Below are 11102 nucleotides of genomic sequence, written 5' to 3' on the forward strand. Positions count from 1 at the left end.
TTGCTTCAGTTTCCTCATCTGTCAAATAAGCTGGAGAAGGAAATGGCAAACCATGCCAGTATCTTTGCCAAGGAAATCCCAAATATGTCACTAAGAGTTGTATATCACTAATTGACAAAACTACAACAAAGTTTAGCACAGTGTTCAACAGGTTTGTTGTTGAGTTATGTCACACTCTTCGTGAACTCATAACCAACTTGGCAAAGATACTGGATTGGTTTGCCATTTCCTTCTATAATTCATGCAGGCAGGGGTTAAATGACTTGCCCACAGTCACACAGCTAATAAATATCTGAGGTCAAATTTGAATTCAGGTTCTCCTGACTCCAGCCACAGTGCTCTATCCACAGAGCCACCTAGCTGTCCCACCTGACGTATAAGTACTTAATACTTGCTTGCTGCCTTGACTTGACATACTAGTGTTTAATAAATGCTTGATTTGCTTTGCTTCCACCATTCAACTAACAGTGCTCCCTCAAAGATTAACTGTCCTATTTATCACATCTAATGACCTTTATAGTTTTATAGTTCTCATTTTTCTTAATCTTTCTTTAGTTATTTGTCATTTTTAACACTCCCTTCTTCCTCTCCTTTCTAGAGAAGAGGTTCTTTGCTTTCAGAGGCTCCCTTTTTGTTCTCCTCTATACTTTGTTATTTTCCTGACCCTGTAAAGTATGTATGTGTTCCCTGTAGTTGTGCCTTTAGCTCTCTTCTTTTTTCTCATTACAATTCCAACAGTGTCATCATCACTTCATTCACTTCCACAGTGTCATCTATCATCTTTACCCAGAATTTAATTGTTGAAATTTTTATTTCTGGTATACAAGGAACCTCTCTCATGTCCTCCAGACTCACAAATCAAGCTACTAACAGGATATCTCTGTCCTAAAACAACTCAAAATCATCATATCAAAAACTGAGTTTACTATTTCCCCTAAAATCTCTTTCTTCTTGTGACTAGCTTTGTCAGTGGTATTACATTAAATCAATAGGCCAAGTTTGAAACCTTGGTATCATCTCTTTCTCACTTATCTTTAGTTACTGAGTCCTATAAGTTCTACCTCTGCAAAATCGCCCCCTCCCCAGCTTCCCCCCTCCCCATTCCCACAATCACTCTAATACACAAATAGCCTAAACATTTACAATAACCTCCTAACGGGCCTTCCTGCTTCCATGCTCTTCCCACTTTATAATCCACCCTTCTTTTGTTAGACTAATATTACTAATGCATAGATTTGGTCATGTGATCCCCTTGCTTAAAACATTTTCAAGTGGTTCCCTATTTCCCACTGAGTAAAGTTAAACTCCTTTGCTTTGGGATTCGAGGTGCTACATAATCTGATGCCACACTACAATTCTAGCCTTATTTTAAAAGGAAGTCTTTCATGTATTCTATACCCTAACCAAACTTGACTGATATTTCTCCCTGTATTCTCCTAACTTCATGCTTTGCTCACACTGTGTGCTTTATCTGGGATGCCAGTCTTCCCCATCTTTTTCGGTTGAAGTCCTTTTTTTTTGGTGAGGCAATTGGGGTTAAGTGACTTGCCCAGGGTCACACAGCTAGTAAGTGTCAAGTGTCTGAGGCTGGATTTGAACTCAGGTCCTCCTGACTCCAAGGCTGGTGCTCGATCCACTCCGCCACCTAGCTGCCCCAGTCCTACCCATTTTTAAAGAGCTGAATTCAAATGCCACTTTCTTCAGAAAGCTTTCCTTGACTCCTGTCCTAGTCCATTACAGTTTACCATCAATCAATCATTAATAAACCATCATAACTGTTTCCCTCCATCCTATTCCCTTCCCATGATATTTACTCTAATTTCTATCTTCTTTTACTTTATTCCTCCTCAAAAGTGTTTTTGCTTCTGACTGCCCCCTCCTCTGCTCTGCCCTCCCTTCTTTCACCCTTCCCTCCTTATCCCCTTCCCTTCCTACTTTCCTGCAGGGTTAGATAGATTACTTCACCCAGTTGGGTGTGTATGTTATTCCCGCCTTGAGCCAACTCTGATAAGATTAAGATCTTTGAGCTAATTCTGATGTGTATAAGACTCCTTCACTTCCCCACTCCTCCCCATCTTTCCTCTCACTCAATCTTCCCTTTCCTACTTCTTTCATGTGAGATTTCACCCCATTCTACCACTCCTCTATCCCCTTCTCCAGTGTATTCTTCTCCCCTCTCAATTTTACCCCAAAGATGTCATCATGGGACAGCTAGGTGACACAGTGGACAAAGCACTTGCCCTGGACCCAGGAGGACCTGAGCCCAAATCCAGACTCAGACGCAAGACACCCATCAACCCCTGACCACCACCCCTCAAAAAAAGAGAAACAAAAAATAAATGCTTTACAGGTAATATCCCTTCTTAATCAATTCCTACCTCTGCTCTCTGTCTAAATTTATTCCTATCATCTGCCCTAATACTCAGAAGGCTCTTATGATTTAGACATATCATCTTCCCATGTAGGAATGTAAACAATTTAACCTTTTAATATATCTCATGATTTCTTTTTCTTGTTTATTTTTTTGTGCTTCTCTAGGGTCTTGCCATTTGAAAGTCAAATTTTCTATTCAGTTCATGTCTTTTCATCACAAATACCTGAAAATCCTCTTTTTCACTGAAGTCCCTTTTTTTTCCTCTGAAAGATAGTTTTTGGTTGTAAACCCAATTCCTTTACCCTCTCGAATATCACACTCCATGCCCTCCAATTCTTTAATGTAGAACTTGCTAGATCCTGTGCTATCCTTACTGTGGCTCCACAGTATTTGAATTGCTTCTTTCTGGCTGCTTGCAATATTTTCTCCTTGACCTGGGAGCTCTGGAATTTGGCTATAATATTCCTGGAAGTTTTCCTTTTGGGATCTCTTTCAGGAGGTGATCCGTGGATTCTTTCAATTTCTATTTTACCTTCTGTTTCTAGAATATCAGGGCAATTTTCCCTGACAATCTCTTGGAAGATGATGTCTAAGCTCTTATTCTGATCATGGTTTTGTAAGGGCCAAATTTAGTATGGGAAGAGTTAATTGGGTGGCTTCTTTCAAGTTTTCTTGCCTTAATATTGGGTAAGAAAAGAAACAGCCTCTTTCAAAAACAAAACAGGTTTATTAATGGGAACAAGTTTAAAACAATATCTGAATCACACAAGTGAGATTAATAGAACTAGAAACAATGTTTGTTTGGGGACAAAAGGCCCCAGGCACCCGAACCTGCCTCCAGCCCAGCTATCTCCAAAAAAGCTAGCTTTGCCTCAAAAACAAAACAAACTCACCACACCCAAAATCTGCAGCTTTAAGGAGAATCAGCTGTACAGTCTCTTCTGTTTTTGTCTGAAGGTCAAACACCAGCAGCTCCTCTAAATGTCTCTACCTTCCTTCCCTGTTTCTCTCAGAACCTCTCTAACTGCCTTTTATTCCTAACTCCCTCTAACTGAATCTCAACTGCATCTCCAACTGTAACTAACTGACTTTTTTACAGGAAGGGGAGGGGCGGTTCTTAGCCATGCTGAGTCTCTGATTGGCTCAGCACACCCACATGGGCTGTCCCCATTATAATCTAGCCAGACCCATGTGGGCGTGGGAAAGCTATTAGAGGAAGGCTAGTTACTTAGTTTCTTTTTTGGGGGGTGGGGCAACGGGGTTAAGTGACTTGCCCGGGGTCATACAGCTAGTAAATGTCAAATGCCTAAGGTCAGATTTGAACTCAGGTCTTCCTGAATCCAGGGCTGGTGCTTTATCCACTGTGACACCTAACTGCCCCGTTACTTGGTTTCAATAAATGTTCCCTGTGGTCAGAGTTCCTCTTGTTTGTTCAATTATCTCTCAAAGTACACACCCATCCTCCCTTAGGCTTTTCAAGCTTATGTTCTTTTAGTCTGACCATAATAAAGCAAAGATAAGGTAAAAAACCCCAAATCACAATTAATTCCTTACAGTTTTCAGGTAGACCAATATTTTCAAATTATCTCTCCTGGATTTATTTTCCAGGTCAGCAGTTTTTCCAAGAAGATCTTTCACATTTCTCTCTATTTTTTTATTCATCTGGATTTGCTTTATTGTGTCTTGGTTTCTCATAAAGTCACTGGCTTCCATTTGTTCAATCCTCATTCTTAGGCAATTATTTTCATCAGAGAGCTTTTGTACCTCCTTTTCCATTTGGCCAATTTGACTTTTCAAGCTGTTGACTTTTTTCTCATGACTTTCCTGCATCACCCTCATTTCTCTTTCCATTTTTTCCTCTACCTCTCTAACTTTATCTTCAAAGTCCTTTTTGAGTGCCTCTATGGCCTGAGACCAATCCATATTTTTCTTGGAAGCTTTAGATATAGGGGCCTTGATATTGCTATCCTCTTCTGAGGATGCACCTTGATCTTCCTTGTCACTAAAGAAGCTTTCTATGGTTCACAACTTTCTCTGCCTGCTCATCTTGCCCATCTTTTACTTGACTTTTAACTCCTTCTTAGTGTGGGGTCCTGCTTCCAGGTTATACTGTCCCAAGCTTCAGGGGGTCCCGGGTCTTATGATTTAATGAGGGGCAGTTTCTTCACTCACCTGGCCTTTTCTCTGGTCCACATATAACCCCAGGCCAACTTGCTAATTAACCAGGCAGCAAAACTATGTGTGCTATTGGTTGTTAGCTCTGAGGAGCCTGCATGCCTCCCCAACCTGGGCTGCCACTGCTCAAGGTTTCTTCCTGGTTCCCTGCTGGGGTAGGACATCTAAATACCGCCTTAGCTCCTGCATATACCCCTACAGACTGCCCACTGGCCAGCTATTCAGCCCTCTCACCAGACCGTGAGCTTAGTTCTAGAAGACTCTGGCACTGCCACTGATTTGGAGGCTCAGGGGTAAGTTTCTCTGATGCAGCCTGCCTGGGGCTGTCTCTGTGTTGGCGGAATCACTGGGTTGGACCCCAAATGCAGAGTCAGGCATGAATGAATAACTACACTTGCCACGCCATTTCCCATCTCCATGAATTTTCACTGGATTTCTTTCTTTCTCCTCTTCTTCCTCTTTCTCTCCTCCTCCTTCTCCTCCTTCTCCCTCCTCTCTCTCCCTCCCTCTCCCTCTCCTCCTCCTCCTTCTTCTTTTCCTCCTTCTCCTTTTTTTTTTTTTTTTGCAGGGCAGTGAGGGTTAAGTGACTTGTCCAAGGTCACACAGCTAGTAAGTGTCAAATATCTGAGATCAGATTTGAACTCAGGTCCTCCTAAATCCAGGGCCAGTGCTTTATCCACTGCGACACCCCCCCCCCCCCCGCCTCCTCCACTGGCTGTTTCACTGGCAAAAACATACTTTCTCCTCTTCTTAGAATTGTTTCCCTCGAAACTCATCTCAAGTGCCAACCTTTCAAATGAAGCCTCTCCTAATCTCTTCCATTAACTTGCATTTATTTTTTCTACACACACACACACACACACACACACACACACACACACGTCTTGCCTGAGAGAATGTAAGCTCTTTGAGGGCAGGGACTATTTCATTTTGTTTTTGTATACCTAGCACATAGCAGAGTGCCTCAAGTATAGTATGTGTTTTAAAAAGGCTTGCTGTTGGGACAGCTGGGTGGCACAGTGGATAAAGCACCAGCCCTGTATTCAGGAGGACCTGAGTTCAAATCCGAACTTGGACACTTGACACTTACTAGCTGTGTGTCCCTGGGCAAGTCACTTTACCCTCATTGCTCTGCAAAAAAAAAAAAAAAAAAAAAAAAAGGCTTGCAGTTTTATTATTTCTAAATCCCTTGCATTTTGGCTCCTAACCTTACTAGTCTACTGAAATCACTAACTCCAAGGTTATCAATGATCTCTTAACTGCTAACTCCATAGCCTTTTTTTTCATTCTGCATACTTCTCAACCCCTCAACATCTTTTGATAAGACTGACAAGACTCTCCTCTTAGTCAATCAATCGGTCACTCAACAGGCAATTACTATGTGCCAAGCACTGTGCTAAGTGCTGGGTATACAGAAAAAGGCAAAATAAAAACCAGTCCTGGTCTTAAGGAGCTCCCAGTCTAATGGAGGTGACACTATGCAAAATATGTATATGTATATACAAACAAAATATAGACAAAATAAATTGAGGGTAGTCTCAGAAGGAAGGTATTAAAATTAAGGAGGACTGGGAAAGGCTTCTTAGTGAAGGCTGGACTTTAGATGAGACTTGAAGGAAGCCAGAAGACAGAAATGGGGATAGAGAGCATACTAGGTATTGGGGCAGCCAGTGATAATATTCAGAGTCAGAACATGGAGCATTGGAGCAGCAGTGAGGAGGACAATGTCACTAGATCAAAGAATGTACTGAGGGGAGTGAAGTGTACACTGACTGGAAAGACAGGAAAGTGTCAGGTGATGAAGAGTTTTAAAAGTCAAACCAAGGGTTCTGCATTTGATACTAGAGGTCACTGAGAGCCACAGGAGTTTATAAACCTGTTTTAGGAAGGTCAATCTGGCAGCAGAGTGGAGGATGGAGTGGGGAAAGACTTGAGGTAGAAAAACCAACTAGAGCAAGCTCATGCAATGTAGTCCACGTGGAAGGTTGACAAGGGCCTGGATCAGGGTGCTGGCAGTGTTTGAGGAGAGAAGGGGAGATGTTACATGAGAGACATGACAAAAATAGAAATAACAGAATTTGACAACTGATTGGATATTGGGGGTGGTGGTGGGGTGAGAGGGAGAAGTTGAGGATGATACTGAAGTGGCGGGTCTGGATGACTGGAAGATGGTGGTCCCCTCAACAGTAATAGGATATTAGGCAGAGGGGATGGTTTGGGGTAAAAGATAATGAGTTCTGTTTTGGACCTCTACAGGACATCTAGTTTGAAATGTCCTGTAATTGAACATGTGAAACTGGAAGTCAACAGAAAGGTTAGTGTGGACAAATAGATGTGAGTTTCATCTGCATTTTGCTGCTGTTCAATCAAGTCAATTGTGTCTGACTCTTTGGGTCCTTGTTTGCAGTTTTCTTGGCAAAGATACTAGAGTGGTTTGCCATTTCCTTTTCTGACTCATTTTGCAGATGAAGAAAATGAGGTAAATAGGGTTAAGTGACTTGCCCAGAGTCACGATATCTGAAACCAAATCTGAACTCAAGATGAGTTTTCCTGACTCCGGGCCCAGCATTGTATCCACAGTGCCACCTAGCTGCCCTGCAGCCATCTAGAGATAGATGATAATTAGAACCACAGGAACTGATGAAATAGTACAGAGCAAAGCTTCTTTTCTTTCTTTCTTTCTTTCTTTCTTTCTTTCTTTCTTTCTTTCTTTCTTTCTTTCTTTCTTTCTTTCTTTCTTTCTTTCTTTCTTTCTTTCTTTCTTTTTTTGTGAGGCAATGGGGGTTAAGTGACTTGCCCAGGGTCACACAGCTAGTAAGTCAAGTGTCTGAGGCTGGATTTGAACTCAGTACTCCTGACTCCAGGGCTAGTACTCTATCCACTGTGCCACTTAGCTGCCCCAGAGCAAAGCTCCTTAAACTGTGGGTAACTGAATGTGGGGGTTGAGAAAAATTTGGCAACACTAAAAGGTTAGGTATACCTATTTTATATACCTTTATACCCCGGGTTGCATAAAAATTTCTCAGGTGAAAAGGGGTTGAGAGTGGAAAAAGTTTAAGAAGCCCTGGTATAGAGGAAGAAGAGAAGGTGGCCCTAGACAGAGCTTAGACACTATTCTCTTGACTTTTCGTAACACTTCTCTCTCCTGATTCCCCTCCTACTTATCTGATAGGTCCTTCTTAGACTCCTTTCCTTTATCCCTCTCCTGTTCTTTTTTTTTTTTTTTTTTTTGCGGGGCAATGGGGGTTAAGTGACTTGCCCAGGGTCACACAGCTAGTAAGTGTCAAGTGTCTGAGGCTGGATTTGAACTCAGGTACTCCTGAATCCAGGGCCGGTGCTTTATCCACTGTGCCACCTAGCCGCCCCTCTCCTGTTCTTTTAACATGAATGTTTCCCAGGATTGACAGAGTTCTCTTACTAAATGTACCCTCTGCAATCTTATCACTATATCTCCTAAGGAAGCAATGATTATCTCTCAGCATAAAGCTCCCAAATCTATATATCCTGTTCTAATAAGATCACTCCTGAGCTCTACTCATTGTATTATAACCTCTGTGCTGTATATTTTCACTGGATGTCCATTTTTTCAATCATCATCATAATTTTTTTTATCTTGAGTTTTCTCTTAAGCCTATTCTTCTACCAAACTTCACTGTTTCTGTTGAGGATGCCATCATTCTCAGAGTCATCCAGCTTTCCCACTGTGGAATCAGTTTTGCCTTTTTTCCCTGTTCTTCACTACCCTATATCCAATATTTCCAAATCTTGTCAATATTAACTTTACAACAACTTTCCCATTTGTCCCCCTTTCTCCATTCATGCCTTCATTGCTACTTTATTGCAATAGCCTTTTAGTTGGTCTCCTTGCTTCCAATTTCTCCTCTCTTCAATCCTCCTCCTCCATACAGCTGCCAAAATAATCTTCCTAAACCACTTCTCTACTCAAACCTTTAGTGGCTCATTGCCTATAGGATAAACTACACACTCCTTAGTCTAGCATTTAAAGCCCTCCACAATCAGACTCCCATAACCTTTTCAACTTTATTTCATAATACTTCATTAACTAGTTAGAGCTTGAATTGCACTACCAGCAGATCTGGGAACTTGATGTCCTAACTCCTACCAACAAACATTTGCATAGGCCATTCCCTACGACTGATATACACTCCCACCTCATCTTTCACTTTCACAATTTCACAATTTCACTCCCTCCTTGATTTGCCTTCATATTATAGTTTTGTGTTTTTTGTCTACATGTTGCATCTTCCCCAGTAGACTGGATCTAAGTTTATTTAAGGCTGAGACAATTTTGTTTTTGTCTTTGTATGCCTAGTACCCATTACAGTACCTTGCATGCAGTAGACATTTATGAAAGTATATATTTTTTTTGAATTTTTTTTTGAGTGTGTAAGGCAATTGAGGTTAAGTGACTTGCCCGGGCTCACTCGGCTAGTAAGTGAACTAAGGTCCTCCTGACTCCAGGGCTGGTTCTCTATCCACTGTGCCACCTAGTTGCCCCTGTCGCCTAGCTGCCCCAAGGTCACAGAGGCAGAACTAGGTGTTCTGATTTCAAATCTAGTGCTTTTTTCTAATACAGCATTACAAATGCTATTACTAAAACAGAGGGATCAAAATCATAACACTTAAGTTGTTAGCACCTATTCTAACCAATAATGGAGAAAAAGGGAAAACCTAAAAAGTCTTTAAGGGTCTCTCATCCTGAGGGAGACGGGAGATTTCCTATCATGTTTAATAATGAAAGATAGTATAAAATGGGTCCCTCCTGGCAAATTTACCTTAGTAAAGGGATTTGCAGGCACGCCTTGAGCTGGGGCTTTTCTTCCCATTTCTGGGTTCTCTTTGCTTAATGTTTTCCGTTTCGAGTTAGGGAATCCACAGAAAATCCTGAAGTACGTTGTGCCTTTGTGCCTCTGACATTATTCCAGTGGCTGATGTTAACTTGTAAAATACTGAAAGAAAACTTTCCTAGAGAGGTACCAATGTAAGAAGTTAGAGATTATATTAAATTAATGCATTATAGTTCAGTTCAGGTCAAAGGAAAACAGGAGAACAGAGTGTGGAACCGAACAAAGGAGCCTGCTTTTGGGCAGTGATGATTGTCATAAAGAAAAGCTTTTATTTGTGTATTGTCTTTTGATATTCTCATAGGTTATCTGTGGTCTAAGAGTTCCTTCTGGGAAAAAAAAGTTCTTTTCTCTCTTTTATGAATCTCCATGTATTAAGTGCCTACTGCTAAAGTTTTGTATAAGGTCATTAATAGGACCAGATTTGGTGATGAATGGTACACAGCAATGACTAAGCAGGTATTTTCTTTTACTCATGGTTCCCTCTCATGACAAAGCTGGTCAAATCACCACATGGGCTATAGGCAACATGTCTAACTGGCACCAAGATTAATGAATTTATTTCATATTAGATAGCATCTGATTTTTCTCTTTAAGTGGTGGTTGATTACTAGATTGAGAACCAGAAAATGTAGGTCTTAGTCTTGGCACTGTGGGCTTGGTCAAGTTACTTCCTTTTTCTTAGACCTTATTTTCTTCCTCTGTAAAATGGTAGAAGGGGAGAGGGGATATATTAAGTGATCTTTAAGGCCCCTTCTAGCATTGATATTCTATGTTCTAAAATCTCTTGTAGCTTTAACATTAGATGTTTTAAAGTCCTTTCCAACTCTTGATGTCTGTCAGTTTTATGAATCATTTCATTAAATCTTTAAGATCTTGTCAGTTCAATAACTTTGGGAAGGAAAAGGTAACAAGAAGAAAAATTATTTACCCTCCACTTTAAGAATGAAAGATATTCTCAGTGTAGGGGCAGCTAGGTGGTACAGTGGCTAGAGCACCAGCCCTGGAGTCAGAAGTACCTGAGTTCAAATCCGGCCTCAGACACTTAACACTTACTATCTGTGTGACCCTGGGCAAATCACTTAATCCCAACTGCCTCACTTAAAAAAAAATAAAAGAATGAAAGATATCCTCAGTGTAGAAAACCTCTACAAAACTCTTCCACGTTTTCCCATTTCTATTAAGAACATCACCATCCTACTAGTCACATAGCTATCCTCAACTTTTCTCTCTTCTTCAATCCTTAAATCCAATAAACTTCCAGGTCAGATAGATTCCATCTCCACAGTATTGCCCACATCTTTTACTTTCTACTCACACAACTAGTACCCTTGTTTAGACTTTTATCCCCTCTTGCCTGGACTATCGTAATGATACTAATTATTTTCTCTACTTCCAGCAACTCTTCTCTACAACATCTTCCATAAAGCTACCAAACTTGCCTTATGACCCAGATTTGACTGTCATTCCCCTTTTCAAAAACTTCTAGCTTCCTATTTTCTCTAGGGTACAGATACAAACTCCTGGCATTTAAAGTCCTGGATAACCTGATTTTTCTAGTCTTATTTCTTATTACTCCCTCTCATTCTTTCTACATTGGGCTACTGGTTTCCAAAACTCAGTATTACTACCTCCTCTCTCCATGCCTTCACATAGGCTTTCTCACACCTGGAATGTCCTCTTTCCTC

This window comes from Dromiciops gliroides, chromosome 2, assembly GCF_019393635.1.
Source record: "Dromiciops gliroides isolate mDroGli1 chromosome 2, mDroGli1.pri, whole genome shotgun sequence".
Taxonomy (NCBI): Eukaryota; Metazoa; Chordata; class Mammalia; order Microbiotheria; family Microbiotheriidae; genus Dromiciops; species Dromiciops gliroides.